Source organism: Petaurus breviceps, unplaced genomic scaffold, assembly GCF_028583685.1.
Source record: "Petaurus breviceps papuanus isolate PSGF00001 unplaced genomic scaffold, PetGlider_PUasm1.0 90639, whole genome shotgun sequence".
Classification (NCBI taxonomy): domain Eukaryota; kingdom Metazoa; phylum Chordata; class Mammalia; order Diprotodontia; family Petauridae; genus Petaurus; species Petaurus breviceps.
Genome location: NW_027187296.1, coordinates 2,826,147 through 2,842,247, shown reverse-complemented (window position 1 = coordinate 2,842,247; position 16,101 = coordinate 2,826,147).

Genomic DNA, 16,101 nt, shown 5'->3' with positions numbered 1-16,101 from the left:
TCCACCTGTCCTTCAAAGCTTCCAGGAACACACACACATACACACACAGACAAATTGTAAAGACAAAACAATTATATTATGACAGAAAAAAAATGACATTATAAAGCACCCTAACACAAGGAAAGGTCAAACTTGCTTAGGAACCTGACAGTGAGTAAACTGGGGCCAGGTGAGGAAAGAAACTCCCAAAGATGAAAAAATGTGGAAAAATGCTTTTCTCCAGATTCCTGAAGGGACGACATCTACAACAGCTGACATCTGCTAGCAAAGAAAGAACAAATCCACCATGTCTGATGCACAGAATTCTGCTGTAGCCATTTTAGCTTTATCAGTAATTTGACACTGTCTGAGCAAAATCTTAATTTTACACTTAAGTTGCCTCTTTTATCTCTTACATTTTGAAGAACAATTAGTCATTGAGTTAGGAGTTTTAAAACTAACAGGATCATAGCTCAGAACAGGAAAGTATCTCAGAAGCCACCTCACCTGTCTCCCTATCCCCATTTTCCAGATGAGGAAATTGGAGCTCAGAGAGGCAAAAGAACTTGTCCCAGGTCACACAGGTACTAAATAACAGAGTCAGAACTTGGATTGAGGTCCTTTTATGCCTTTAATTTTTACACGTTTACTCTCCATGTGCTTCAAAAGAGAAAGCATTGCATAGTGGATAAAGAAGGAGCCTCAGCTTCAGAAGACTTGCTTTCAAGTTCTGTCTTTTGATTCACACTGGCTATATAACCTCAGACGTGAGTCACTTAAGCTCTCAATGCCCTTCAAACGAAAATTGTTCGTGATCTTATCCTACTTATAAATTTTGACCAAATTATCTATGTATTCATTGTATGTACCAATGGAATGAGCACAAGGGCTATTTTTTGTCCTCTTCTTTCTGGTGAAATATTGATCAATCAACAAGCATTTATTAATTACCTGAATGTGTCAGATATATTTCTAAGTGTTGGCACTAGGATACAAAAATAGAAATGAAAGAGTTATCTGCCCTCAGGAAGCTTATTCAATGTTCCATTTGGGAAAACAATATAACCTATAAGTAGATATAAAATAAATACAAGGTCATTATGGGAGCAAAAAAGGAAGGGAGGATCAGAAAAGACAGATAGAAGGTAGTGTCTGAACTGAGTTCTGAAGGGAGCTAAGGATTTTAAGACCAAAGATGAGGAAGAACTGCATTTAGGAAATAAGTGAAAGGCTTTGCAAGTTCAGAGAGCTGGAAGATGGAGGGTTATGTGTAAATAAGAGACCATTTGACTGGATCACAAAGAATGTGAAAGGGACTATGAAAGGTAAGTTGGACCAGGTTATGAAGGTCTTTAAAGGTCAAACAGAGAAGTTTGTGTTTTCTTCTAGGTGCAATTAGGAGACACTGGAATGTATTCATTAAGGAAGCAATAGAGTTAAATCTGTACCTTAGAAAAACCATGTTGGCAGCTGTGAGGAGGATGGGTTGGAGAAGTGAGAGACCAGACGCAGGACACCAAGGGGCTCTTTCAGTAGTTAGGCTGGTGGATGTGTAATCTGGGGAGAGAAGGGGACAGATATGTGAGATGTTGTATGGTGACAGGCAAAAAGGGATGTAGAGCAACAGGCCCACACAGGGTCAGTGGTTAACCAAACTTTTATGCATGGGGGTAGAAGGAGAATATATGCCAACAGGGAACAGTGTCAGTATAAGACCTTCGATGCCCTTAGTCCATGGACAGCACACAGTGGTGAATGGAGGGGAAGGTATTTCAGACATTGCTATTCCCACTCTCATCAAAGGCCCCAAGCCACTCATGTACAGTTTCAGACAAAGAGCTGATGTGGAACAAATAAGAGACTGTTCCATCATCCATGAAGGTGATTTGGACCACTGAAATCAGGAGATTTTTTTTTTAAGCAATCGGGGTTAAGTAACTTGCTCAAGGTTACACGGCCAGTTATTTCTGGATGTGGTGCTGAGTGTCTGAGCCCGGGATTCGAACTCCAGGTCATCCCAACACTGGAGTAGGTGCTCTTACTTGCTGAGCCACCTGGCCACCCCTAAGCAACTGGGGTTAAGTAACTTGCTCAAGGTTACACGGCCAGGTGTTTCTGGGTGGGTGCTAAGTGTCTGAGCCCGGGATTCGATCTTCCAGGTCATCCTGCCACTGGAGACGGTGCTCTTACTCGCTGTGCTACCTGGCCGCCCCAGGAGATTTTGTAAGTTACCCTGAGGAATGAGTTGTAGGGACCAAGAAACTTAACCTAACTGTATCACAGCAATTAAGTGGTCTCCAGGGCAGCTGAACCCTAGTATCCTGAAGACTGGGGCTATACCCATCAAGAGTCAAAACAGTTTTCACCAGCTTACAATCAGGTAGAATCAGCAAAACTTGGCAACTGATTGGATAAATGGAGAGAGAAACAGTGAGAAATTTAGAACAACTGCAAGGTAGTTGCAAGTCAGAGTAGTTGAAAGTATGGTGATATCCTTTATACAAAAAGAAAAACATCAGAAAAAGGGTAGGTTTGGGGGAAAATATAGTGAGTTCTCTTTTGGCCATATTGAATTTAAGGTGCCTACAAGTCATAAAATTAGAGATGTTCAATATTGCATTAACACTGTGGGACTAGATTTCAGCAGAGAGACTAGGGCTGGATATATTGGTCTGGAAGACATCTGCATGGTGATTACAATTAAACATATGAGACAATAGGTATCTAATAAATATTTTTCAAAAGGAATTCAACTGAACTATCTCAAATATGCATAATTAATTCGATTCAGCTAAACAACAATTAAATGGATTGTCATCAATATACCAGGTGCTAGGGGAGATATAAGATGAATTAGACAGGGACCTTGCTCTCATTGAGCTTATAGACAAGTAGAAGAGCCCATATACAAGTAACTAGAATACAATACAGTATCTACTTTTTTGTGTGTCATTTTCTTCAGTATTTTTGAGGTCTCCTTTAGCAAGCTGTTGACTCACTTTTCATGATTTTCTTGCATCACTCTCATTTCTCTTCCCGATTTCTCCTCTACTTCTCTTACTTGATTTTCAAAATCCTTTATGAGCTCTTCCATGGCCTGAGACCAATTCATATTTTTCTTGGAAACTTTTGATGCAGGAGCTTTGACTGTTGTCTTCTTCTGGTTGCATGTTTTGATCTTCTTTGTCACCAAAGTTAGATTCTGTAGTCTGATTTTTTTTTTAAATGTTGTTTGCTCATCTTCCCATACTTGACTTTCTAACTCTTTCTTAAGGTAGGACTCAGCTTCCTGAGGGGGCGGGGGTGGGTATGGGTGTACTATCTCAGACTTCAGGGATTTTGTGTCAGTCACTTGATTCCCTTGTGGACTTAGAGCTCTAGAATCAGCTGCTGCTGCACCTGCTGCTTCTGCTGCTGCTGCTACCACCACCACATCTACCCTCTCTGCTGCCCTGGGACTGGGGCTGGACCACACTCCTCTTTCACCCTGGTCCCACAGAATTCCCCCACTGAACTTCCACAATACCCTTGGCATTTGCAGGTTGAGAAGTCCGGAAACCTCCATGGCTATCAGTGATTCAGCCCCCTGAGACCTGCTCTGGTCCCATCTGCAGCAGCGCAGTCCACGCCGGGCTGCCCTTCACTTTGAGCCTGGTGCAATACACCCTTCTTGATGACCTTCCAGGCTGTCTTAGGCTGTAGATGTGTTTCACTCCATCATTTTGTGGGTTCTGAAGCTCTAGAATTTGTTTAGAGTTATTTGTTACAGGTATTTGAAGGAGTTTGGGGGAGAGCTCAAGCAAGTCACTGCTTTTACTCCTCCCTCTTAGCTCCACCCCTCTCCAGAATCTACTAATATAATAATTTGATACACCTATCATCATGTATTCTCATCCTATACCAATACTTGGCATTTTTTTCTCTGTGGCATATTGATCAGAATTCTACTGATCTGGGGCTGGGTTTAATTTTGTGTTACTTTCACTGCATAACACACTGTTGACACTCTATAAATGTTAAACAATAATCATCCCACATAGAGCTTACAAGTCAACCACAGAAGAATACCATAAAAGGAAACTAAATCCTTCGAAGATTCAGACTCCTGATCCCTGTTTACTTGATAAACAAACCAGATTTCACAGAATAATAGACCTTTGTATCTCTTTATATGGAGTTAATTCACAGCACCCATTCCCAGCCTAATATCAGGAAGAAATTCACCCTGCCTCATTGTCCAAGTGTCTTCTCTTGACCCATCTTTAACTGCTCTTGCTATTTTGCAAAGGCTCTGCAGAGAGAGATAGAAATACATTGACGATTCTTTCTGTTGAATTAATTAAAAATTCATTAACTATTATCATAGATTCTTAAAGCATAAGGAACTTCATCAATAATCATTTTACTCTAACCTCCTCACTGAATAGATGAACAAACTTAGACTTAGAAAAGGGAAGTGAATTATTTAAGGTCAAACAACTAGTTAGTAGTAAAGCTGGATTTCAATCCAGGTTTCCTGAATCCTTGTCCAACAGACTCCTGACTGAACCATTCACCCTGGACTAGCTGAATGCTTCTTCATTCTGACACATTATGGTGAGCAGAGACCTTAGAGAGGCTTTGTTGCATGTCCTTGCAAAGTAAACCTTTTTGTCAATTGACCAGTGATTTGTAAGTGCCTCATTTCATCCCCAAATTGAACGTGAACTAAGAGAATCCTGGCATTAGAGTCATGCCTTCAACATTTGATAGAGTCAACAGGATATGGTAAAGGACATAATGAGTGACTCAGGTTGTCTTCAGAAATCCATGAAGTCCAAAGGCTTAGACAAACAGAAGGCTACATCAGGGAAGATGGCTGCATCAGATCCTGGGGCTAACTTTTGTTTCTTTTAGATAAAGCCTCCTTCTGATGTGGGTGGGAAGAAAGAGTCTGCATCAGGGAAACTCTGATCTTAACACGCTGATTGAAGCAATATCCACCATGGTTGAAATACCAACCACCCTTCTATTTACACCACTGTTACCCTTCTTCTTGACCATATCATTTTTCTCCTGGACTAATACAGTAATCTTCTCTTTGGTTTCTCTGCCATAAATGCCTTGTCTCTCCAAACTACCCTCCACACGAATGCCAAAATGATTTTCCTAAAGTGTAATTTTTCCCAAGTCACTCTCCAACTGAATAAATTCCAATGGCTCTATGATCAACAATACACTCTTTTATTTGTCTTTCAAAATGTTTCAAGACTAGTACTAAGCCTTTCCTTCTTTTCTTTTCTTTTTAAAGCATTTGTCAAGTTTACCAGGCATTATTCCAAGTGTTAGAAATACAAAAGCCAAAATGAAAAAAATCTTTACTTGTAAGAGAGGAGAAATTATATACACAGATAAACAAAAAATACATGCAAATTAATTGGGTGAGATTACTAGGTGGGAAAGTCAGAAAAGGTCTCTTATGAGGAGCTATTATTTGGGCTGAGGTTTAAAGTAAAAAATTCCAGGAGACAGATGTGATCCCCTACCTTATTATGTACTATTCCTTACTACACACATTATGGTGCAGCCAAATTGACATTCTTGATGTTCTTCATACATGACACTCCAATATCTCCCATTTCTGTGCCCTTACCAGGTATCCCATACCTAAAAGGCACTCCAATCTACCCCCTACATCTTAAAACTGATTGTTTTCTTCAAAACTCTGCTCAAGCACCCATTTCTACTTATGTTTAACTTCTCCTGGTTTCATATTCCTCATTTGCAAAATGAACATTAGATGACTATAAAAAATACGCAAAGGGTAATAGATAAGGTGTATTAGATATGTCAGTGCAACAAGGTAAGTTAGTCTCACGCAAATCATTGAAATAGAGGAGAATGAAACTCATGATTGGATTATAACTATGGAAAGATATTCTTTATTTATAAGCAATAGCAAGAAGATATACTAGTGTGAGAAAAGCTGGGGGCAAGATTGGGGAGCATATTGGAAAACATTTGCAAGAGACAATGAGGAGAAAATTCTAAACAATAAAGCAATATCATTGTATTATAGACCACTTGGACAGAAGAAGACAATAAGGGAGCGTCTTAGAAGTAGTTCACAAACCAAACACAGAGGCATGATATTATAGGAATAGAGGGATTTGGCTCTCCTATATTTGCTAAAGGACCCTCCTTGCCATTCTTGATTTGCCCTAGGGATAAGCTAACTCTGTGGATAAAATGATGAGGGGCTCTGATACTCTTGATCTGATTGTGATTGATAAAGAGGAACTGGTCAATGAAGAAGTCACAGAACCACAGAATTAAGGAATATAAAGGACCTCAGAAGTCTTGTAATTCAACCCATTTCAATAATTTTCTCCAAAACAGCTCCATGTGTGTTCATCCATCCTCAGCTTGAAAACTATCATGGAGGAGGAAACCAACACTTCTTGAAATAACCAAGTGACACAATGTATAGAATTCTGGGTCTAGAATTATGAAGACCTGAGTTCAAATCTGAACTGAGACACTTATTAGCTGTGTGACCTTGAGTGAATCACTTAATTACTGTCTGCCTCAGTTTCTTCAACTACAAAATAGGGAGAAAAATAGCACCTACCTCTTAGGGTTGCTGTGAGAATCAAATTTGCAAAGCATTTAACACCATGCCTGGCAAATAGTAGATGTTTAATAAATACTTGTTTCCTTCCTTTCTTCTTTGGGGTATCTCTGAAGCTTTAGTCCATTGCCCTTTCTCTTTCTGTCCTTTGTCATGAATCAGAAGTTCAAATTCTTTCCATATGACAGTCCTCAGAGAATATTAGCAGGTCTCTCTTAGTCTTCTTCAAATTAACCACTTCTAAAGTCTTCAACTGATTCTCATATGGCTCACATTGCTAATCCTCTACCCGTCTTAGGTGGGCCCTTTTGAGTGTGCCCCAGTTTCTTGAAGTTAGTACTAAATATAGTACTTAAAATTCACATGTATAATGTGACTAGTGCAGAGAACTGTGGGACTACCGCCTTTTTCTGGCCACCATGTCTTTCTGAAGGCCACTTAGGATGGAAACAGAGTATCCACATCCTGCTTCTTATCCTGACCTCTATTAGCTTGGGCCAGTCACTTAACCCCATTAGGCCTCAGTTTATTCATCTGTGAATAACTAGGTAGAGCAGTTGATAGAGCACTGGGCTTGGAATCAGGAAAGCTTATCTTCCTGAGTTAAAATCTGACCTCAGACACTTACTAGCTAAGTAACCATGGACAAGTCACTTAACTTGGTTTGCCTCATTTTCCTCATTTATAAAATGAGCTGGACGAGTAATTGGCAAACCACTCCAGTATCTTTGCAGGAAAACCCCAAATGGGGTTACAATGAATCTGTCATGACTAAAATGAAACAAAAATTATTAATATATAAAATGAAGGAATTGGACTAGGATGACCTCTAAGATCCCTTATAGCCCTTTATCTAAGTTCCTTTTTCCCACATCCTCTCCAACATTTATCATTTTCCCTTTTTATCATATTAACCAATCTGAGAGCTATGCAGTGGAACATCAGAGCTGTTTTAATGTGCATTTCTCCAATCAAAAGTGATTTAGAACACTTTTTAGTATATAGATAGCTTTGATTTCTTCATTTGAAAAAAACTTCCAATTCATATCCTTTGACCATTTATCAATTGACAATTGGCTTGTGTTCTTTTAAATTTGACTCAGTTCTCTATATATTTGAGAAATGAGGCACTTGTTGTAAAGATTGTTTCCCAGTTTTGTGCTTTCCTTCTAATCTTGGTTGCATTGGTTTTGTTTTGCAAAAGCTTTTTAAAGTGATATAATCAAAATGATCTATTTCACATTTAAAAATGGTTTCTATCTCTTGTTTGGTCATGAACTTGTGTAATGGTGATGGGAATTTGAAGATCTTCCCTGCCCCTTAATAAGCCTAAATTGAACTTGAGGACCTTCCTTGATTTGAAAATATACACTGCCCTCTAATAGACTGGATATGGTCACATGGAGCCTATGATGGGAAGAGTTTGCTGAAGGGTGGAGCAGAACCCACAGGAGAAAGTTGCTTGAAGGAAGCTTGTTTTTCAGGAAGACACAGCTTTTGTTACTTTGTAGTCAAGTGGGTCACTAGGGTTGTGATGGTCTCTGATCCTGGAGAAGGCTATATATACATCTCTGACACTAGGTTTTCTTTGGTATTCACTATGTGAAGAGTTTTATGATGTGGCCAGATGAGATTCTGGATAGCCTTTGAGCCCCCTTGCTTTGAAAACCCAAAAACCATGTTGGTGCTTCTCTGTCTGGTGACTAACAATGCATGTAAAATGGTCAGACAATTAGAAGCCCTGTCTGTTGAATTGTGTTATTTTCTCTGTCTGTATTTTTGTCTGCTTGTAACTTCTGTTTGTATTCTCTGAAGTTCAGGGTACTGACTTTTTTCTCCTGAACTAGGTATAGGATATATGTTTAATTAAAGTAAGATTGTTAACCCCTTTTTGAGTTGCTTTCCTTTAAAAAAGCAGATCAAAGAACCTGTTCTAGCAGCCATCCTGGGTATACTAGGGTGCTTGCCCAATCTGTAACTCACTTAACTTCTCCTTTAAGAATTTGGATGCTTTACCACTTAATGCATATATGTTTAGTGTTAATATTACTTCATTGTCTATGGTACCTTCTTCATCTCTTTTAATTAGGTCTATTTTTGCTTTTGATTTGTCTGAGATCAAGATTGCTGCTCATCCTTTTTTTTAATTTTAGATGAAGCATAAGACATTCTACTCTCCTTTACTCTGTTTGTAGCTCTGTTTCAAATGTGTTTCTTGTAAATAATATTTTGTAGGTTGTTTTTATTTACTCTACTATCTGCTTCCATTTTATGGGATAATTCATTTCATTCACATTCACAGTTATGATTACTACGTATTTCCCTCCATCCTATTTTTCCTCCTGTTTCTCCTTTCACTTTTTCTCTCAACAGTATTTTGTTTCAGTCTACTGCCTCCCCTAGTCTATCTTCTCTTCTGTCAGCCCCCCTTCCTTTTACTTAATCTTCTCCCCTCCTTCTTCCCCATCAGATAAGATAGAGTTCTATATTCAACTGATTATATATATTATTCCCTTTTGAGGCACTATTGATGAGAGTAAGTTTCAAGTGATGCCCATCGCCCACACTCCCATCTTTCTCTCCATTGTATTAGGATTTTGCAAATCTTCATGTGAAATAATTTTCCCCATTCTACCTGTCCTTTCCTTCTGCATCCAGTATACTAGTTTTTCTCATCCCTTAATTATTTTTAATAATGTTAATTATTTTTTAAAATGTCATTCCCTCAAATTCACCTTATGCCCATGCCCTATGTCTATACACACACACATATATTTATATATATACATATATATATACATATCTATCTATCATCTATCTATATTTTCTTTTAACTGTACTAGTAGTGGAATAATTTTAAAGTATTTCAAGTATCATTTTCCCACATAGGGTAGTGAACAGTTCTGTTCCATTGTATCCCATATGTTTTCTTTTTTCCTTTTTACCTCTTTATGCTTCTCTTGGGTCTTGATATAGGAGAACAATTTTTTTTTCAATTCTGGTATTCTCCTTATGGAGGCTTGACATTTTTCTATTTCATTGAATGACCATTTTTTCCCTTGAAGTATTATGCTTAATTTCACTGGGTAGATAAATCTTGGTTATAGTCCTAACTCCTTTGCCCTCCAGAATATCATGTCCCATAACCTCTGGAATCTTATAATGTTGCAGCTGCTAAGCCCTGTGAAATCCTGATGCTGGTTCCCTGATATTTAAATCATTTCTTTCTGGCCACTTGCAGTATTTTCTCCTTGACCTGATAATTTTGTAATTTGACTATAATCTTCCTTGGAGTTTTTATTTTGGGATCTCTTTCCTGAGTTGATTGGTGGATTATTTCAATGCCTATTTTACCCTCTGGTTCCAGGAATCAGAACAATTTTCCTTGACAAATTCTTGAAAGATGCTCTCCAGGTCCTCCTTTTGATTATGGCTTGCAGGTAGTCCAATGATTCTGCCATTGTCTCTCCTGGACCTATTTTCCAGGTCAGTTGTTTTTTGTTTTTTTTTCCAATAAGGTAGTTTACATTTTCTTCTATTTTTTCATTCTTTTGAATTTGTTTGATTGATTCTTGATGTCTCATAGAATCAGCTCTTACTTGTTCTAACTTTAAGGAGTTTTCCTCAGTTAGCTTTTGTACTTCCTTTTCCATTTGAACAATTGTACTCTTTAAGGAAGTGTTCTTCAGTGAATTTTTGTATCTCCTTTTCCATTTGACCAATTCTACTTTTTATTCAATTGCTTTCTTTTTCCAAGCTGTTGACTTTTTTAAAAAAAATAATTCTCTTGCATCACTCTCATTTCTTTTCTATTTTTTCTTCTACCTCTCTTTTATGATTTTAAGCTCTTTTTTGAGTTCTTCCATGAGTTCTTTCTGGTCTTGAGACCACTTACTGTTTTTCTTTGGGATTTTGTTTATAAGTGTTTTGACATTGTTGTCCTGTTCTGAGTTTATGTCTTGATCTTCCCTTTCACCATAATATCCTTCTATGGACAGAATCTTTTTTGTTGTTTTTTGCTCATCTTTTTTGGCCTTTTTCCTGTTTTAAAAAAAAAATATGAGCTCTGCTCCCAGAGTGGAAGAGACACTGTCTCAGGCTTCTTGTTCCAGGGGCTACAGGATTTGACTGTTTACCTAGTGTTGCACTGATGTTGCTCTGAGGCCCATGGAGGATCCTCATGTCTAGTGCTACATTGAGGGTGTGGGGTGGGGGTTGACTGGCTCTGGGGGAAGCTGTAAAGGTCTGTCAGCTTACCTGGTGCTGAGTTGGGGTTTTAGTGGTGATATCAGTGTGTGCTGAGCCCAAGGGGGGTGTTTCTGCATTTCTCTGTGGCTACACTGCTGCATGCAGCAGACCTCTGGAGGCTGCCTCAATAGTGTGTGATGGCTTTCCAGATAGCTAATGAAATCTTAAGCTTCGTTAAGAGAGTAATGGTGTCCAAGACAAGGGAGGTATATTGGGACTTAGTAAGACCACGTATGTATTATTGCATTTAGTTCAAGGAGCCATAATTGAGAAATACAATTTATAAATTAAAGAGAATCCAGAGGAGGTCAACCAGGATGGTGACAGTGTAGGACTTCATACCGTATGGGGATCAATTGAAGGAACTAGGGATGTTTAGCCTGTAGATGATAAGACTTGAAATGAGCAAGAAAATGCATACAAAGAAACAACATTGTAGTTGTTTTCAAATAATTGAAAGACTCTGATGTGGAAAAGGCAAGAAATTTGTTTTACTTGACTCCTGGGGCTACAACTAAGAACAGTGGATGGATGTTGCAAGAAACAAATTTAGGTTTGATGCCAAGAGAACCATCCTAACAACTACAATTATCCCCAGGTAATATGGACTTCCCTGGGTCATAATGGCTCCTCCATCACTGGAGGTCTTCCAGCTGAGGCTGAATGATGCTTTGTTGGGTATTTCTATAGACGAGGTTCTTATTCAGGTATTGATGGATGAAATGGTCTCTCTTCCATCTCACTAAAAAATTCTTGAATTCTAAAATCACACACACACATACACACACATCTGTATATACATATATAGACCTATGAATGTATATATCTGTATGTGTATATATGTATCTATGTGCGTATAGATAGAAATATGCATATATAGTCTGTATGTGTTTTTATAGACATATATACATATAAAATTTAATCAGTATTGTAGAGAGTGTTGAGGTCTGAGTGAACATCTGAGTATGAACTACCTGTTTCAAATGACAGGAGTTCCAAAGACAATCCTTCTGCTTTTTGAGGTTGCCCAATTCACAGAATGGCAGGAGAGGCATCTGAGTTCCTATGTTCCCTCAACAGTTGTCCTAAATCCTCTACCCTTGCCATCTGACACTGCTCCAGAATGTAACATACCAAGTGTCTTAGAATGTGGGGATGAAAAAGACACAAGGTCTTTCTACTCCAGGAAACAGGAGATAAGGAAATGGGGGCTCTGTGTGTGTGTGTGTGTGCAGAAAATTTTTGTAATACCACTTGTCACAAAGCATCTGGTCACATATGTATAAAGTTATTTATAACAGCTCTTTTCATTAGTAGCTCAAAACAAGAAACTAAGAGAATGCCCACCTATTGGGCAATGACTGAAGGAATTATGGAATATAAATGAGATGCTATATTATTGTGCCACAAAAAATGATGAAAGGGATAGTTTCAGACGAAGTTGTGAAGACTTCTATAAACTAATAGAGGGTAAACAATTTATACACTGATGACATCATAAAAAAATAACTTTGAAAGATTTTAGAATTCTGAACAATGCAGTGACAAACCACAAGTTCAGAGACCTGAAGTTGAAGCATGCTAACCATCTCCTGGCAGAGATATGATGAAGTTAAGAGGAAGGATAAGCCATGCATTTTGTGGCATGGACAAGAGGGGAATTTTGTTTTACTTTTTTACTATATGCATTTGTTATGAGTTTCCTTTTTCTTCATTTTATTTTATGGCTCCATTGGTGGACAGTGGAGTGAGAGATAATAAAGGCTTACATTAATAAACAAAGCATCTGACCATTCTGGTAAGTGGTCATTAGCTCCCATGATGTGTTACCAAGTGTGGGGATCCTGCAGCCTCGAGGTCACACGTGACCTTCTATGTCCTTGGATGCAGCCTTTTGACTGAGTTCAAGTTTTAACAGAACAAATCCTTTTATTAAGGGAATTTGTTCTGTGAAGTTTGGATTCAGTCAAAGGGCTGCACTTGAGGACCTCAAGGGCCAGACGTGGCCTCAAGGTCATAGGTTCCCCACACCTGTTTAGAACCCAACATTTCTTAAAATGGATAATCTGAGGATAAACTGAGATTCCTGTCTTTAAAAAAAATTCTTTTTCTCTTCTCTCAGGAACTGGGAGCTGTATCACATGATTATGCCACTTAAATTTTCCATGCTTCATTTTCTCTTCTTGCAAACAAGGAAACTATTTCCTACTCATCTCAGTGCTATGCTGAGGAAGTGAATGCCTTCCTGGTTAATCAGTTTGGGTTTTTATATACTGAGTGTACTTTTCTGTACCTGCCTATAAATATCTGTTATGACATGTCTTTGTTTCTTCTTCTCTCAAAATTTATCAAGCTGTTGCCCTGTGTGAATTTTACACTATTATAACTTAGATATTCTTCTCCAAATGCTGGGAGATCTTGGATTAAAATACATGCTGTGGTCAACTAAGGCAAAGGTATCAAACATGGGTCCAATGGCCACATTGTCAGCTGGCAGTACAGCATGGTGGCTATTGAACTAGATTAAAATTTAATTGGGAAATATCTAAGAAAAGAAAATTTTAAAATAATAGAACATAGATAATGTAAACATGTGATTTTCTAAGCCAACATGGGCTCACAGGGATCCTTATGTATGATTTAGTGTCCCCTATTTCTACTTGAGTTTGACACCACTGCTCTAAAGTATCACGATTTAATCCACCTAGCCAGAATTTGCAGGAATTAAAGAATTACAATGCAACTTCATTGATGGCAGTGTACCAGTCAGTCCACAGTTTTTCTTTTATCCCTACGAGATCCCCTACTGCTCTGAAACCACCAAGGTAACATATCCACGATCATGTATTTTCCTTCAATCAGCCCCAGAAATTAGATTTTTGTGAATTCTGTGAAGAGTCATCTATGTTAATAGGGCATAAAAGTATTCATATTACTTTTCTGAGAGGAGAGTTCAAGTTGAAAAAAAGATAAGAGAAAAAAACTCATGAGATAGGAAAATGTTGGCTAATCTGGGAAGCAAAGTACAATCTTCTCCTCACCACAGGGTAGAGCAGAGTGAAGAAGCCCCTGCTCAGCAGACAATGAGGCACAATCAAATGCAATTCAGCATGATATGAATTAAGCAGTAAGGAGCTGCCTGACTCTTTCCATAGCAACCAAGCCTTAGAAAGTCCAGAATTGTATTGGCCAGATTCTTGTATTGTTCTCAGAGAGCAGCATGAATCCTTAGGTCTGGGATTTTTAAAGGTGTCCAAAACAAGAGTGAATCACTCAGATAGTCAGCTTTTCCATCTCCATTTAGAGTTATGTAGATGATATAATATAAAAACTTTTGCATTATATAAAAACATTTTGAACATGGACAAAATTAGAAGTGCCCATATGAAAAAGGCAATTTGTTTTTAAATTCTTTGGAATTAGACTTGGTGTTTCTATTCTATCCAACTAGCAGGCTTCAAATTTCATAGGATAAATTAAATTTCCTTGTTTCATTAATACTTTGATTTCATTAGGCAGTAATGGCTGTTAAGAGAATTCAGTCCCAGAGTTAGTCAGTTCCAGAAAACATTAAAAAAAATTTCTCATTATTCATATTGTTGCTAAGGTCTGGTCAAGAGTGTCAGAGGAAGATGGTTAAGTTAACGTTCTTCATGAAACCATATGTGCTTGGTGGTAGGAAGAGAAAGGAATGGAGATTTCAATGAAAGGTTTCCTTACCTCTCTGCCCAGATGTACAGAAGCTCAAACTGACCTTGTAGTCTAGGCCAAACCCCAGCTTTTTCAAGAAACTGTCTAGTTGTACCACCCTCATCTTATACTTGCAAAGTTGATTTTCTGAAGCTAAGTGTAAGACTTTTGCAATGTAAATTTCAATTAAATTTTGAATGTCCATTTCAGCTATGAATAATAGGCTTAGAGCATAAAAACAATATATATTTTTAAAGGCATGGATACAGATAGGGCTAAATGAGGTCAATTTAATCACTAAAATTTCACCTTCTTTGGTTCATTCCAATGACCTAGCCTGCTGCAATCTTTTTTTTTTTTTTATCACAACTCCTCTTAATCTGAACTCTGTCAATTCAGTGCATTAATTACCCCCTCTCAGCTTGGTGTCATCGTGGAGATGCAGAACCCTAGGAGGCCTGTCACCTGGCCAAAATGTGATTATATAGCTGTCAACCCGAGTCTATAACTGATGCCTCAGGGGGCTAGAGTTTGGCTGAAACTCTGCTAGTAGCTTAATTTGGACCCAGGGGTCCTATACATACCTCTTGAAGGCCATCATAACCAATCACTCAGTCACCAAATCCTGTCAATTCTGTCTCTACAGTATCTCTATTATGTGACTTCTCCTTTCCATCCCCACTGACACCAGTATGTTCAAGCCTTCATTATTTTAACTTTGCAATAGTCTCATAACTAGTCCCTCCCTTCCCACTGGCTTTCCCTCCTTCAATCCATTTTACACACGGGTGAATCTTCATAAAACATAGCTCTGATTATATCACTCCCTCCATAATGAGTCCCAGATTGAAAGACTTCATTGGCTTTATATTGCTTAAACTATGAAGCCTAAAATCCTTAACCTAGCACTTAGAGCTCTCCATGAATTGAGGCAAATGTATTTTTCCAGTTCTCTTTCTCTCTGCTCTCAGATGTGTAGCCTACACTTTGGTCAAACTGGATTTTTCTTTTTGTTTTGCCATCAGTTAAACCTAGTGGAAAGGCCAAAGATATGGAAAGCAAGAAGTAAGTTAAATTCATTCACAACATTTCACAAGTGAAGTCTGGATTTTTGGCTACCAGAGTTCATTCTCAGAATACAGATGAGGAGATCAAGCTTAAAAAATGATATGGATTCAATTTGTCACATTCAAAGATTCCATGGGAATATTGTGAATTTTCAACAGTCATGTGGCAACTGGTCCACTTGCCCCAAACCTCCATTAACTGTAGAAATTCTTAGAGTTACTGCCTTTATTCATTCACTACCTTGGTATTGATGGAGCATTAAGTTTGCTCACATACTTCTCAGTGATCTGTCCCCTTTCTACCATACAAAATCTTTATTTTTACTTTTTTTGATGACTTTTGATGCTACCAATGAACCTCCATGAAACTTACAGGGTAAAAGACATTCATCTTTGTGCTCTCCTCATTACCCAGCACAGAGCAAGTATTCCATGAGTGTTTATTGAATTGAGAAATGTATTATTTATTCCCCAAATATGTTTTAGTGTTTCCATATGTTCAAAGTC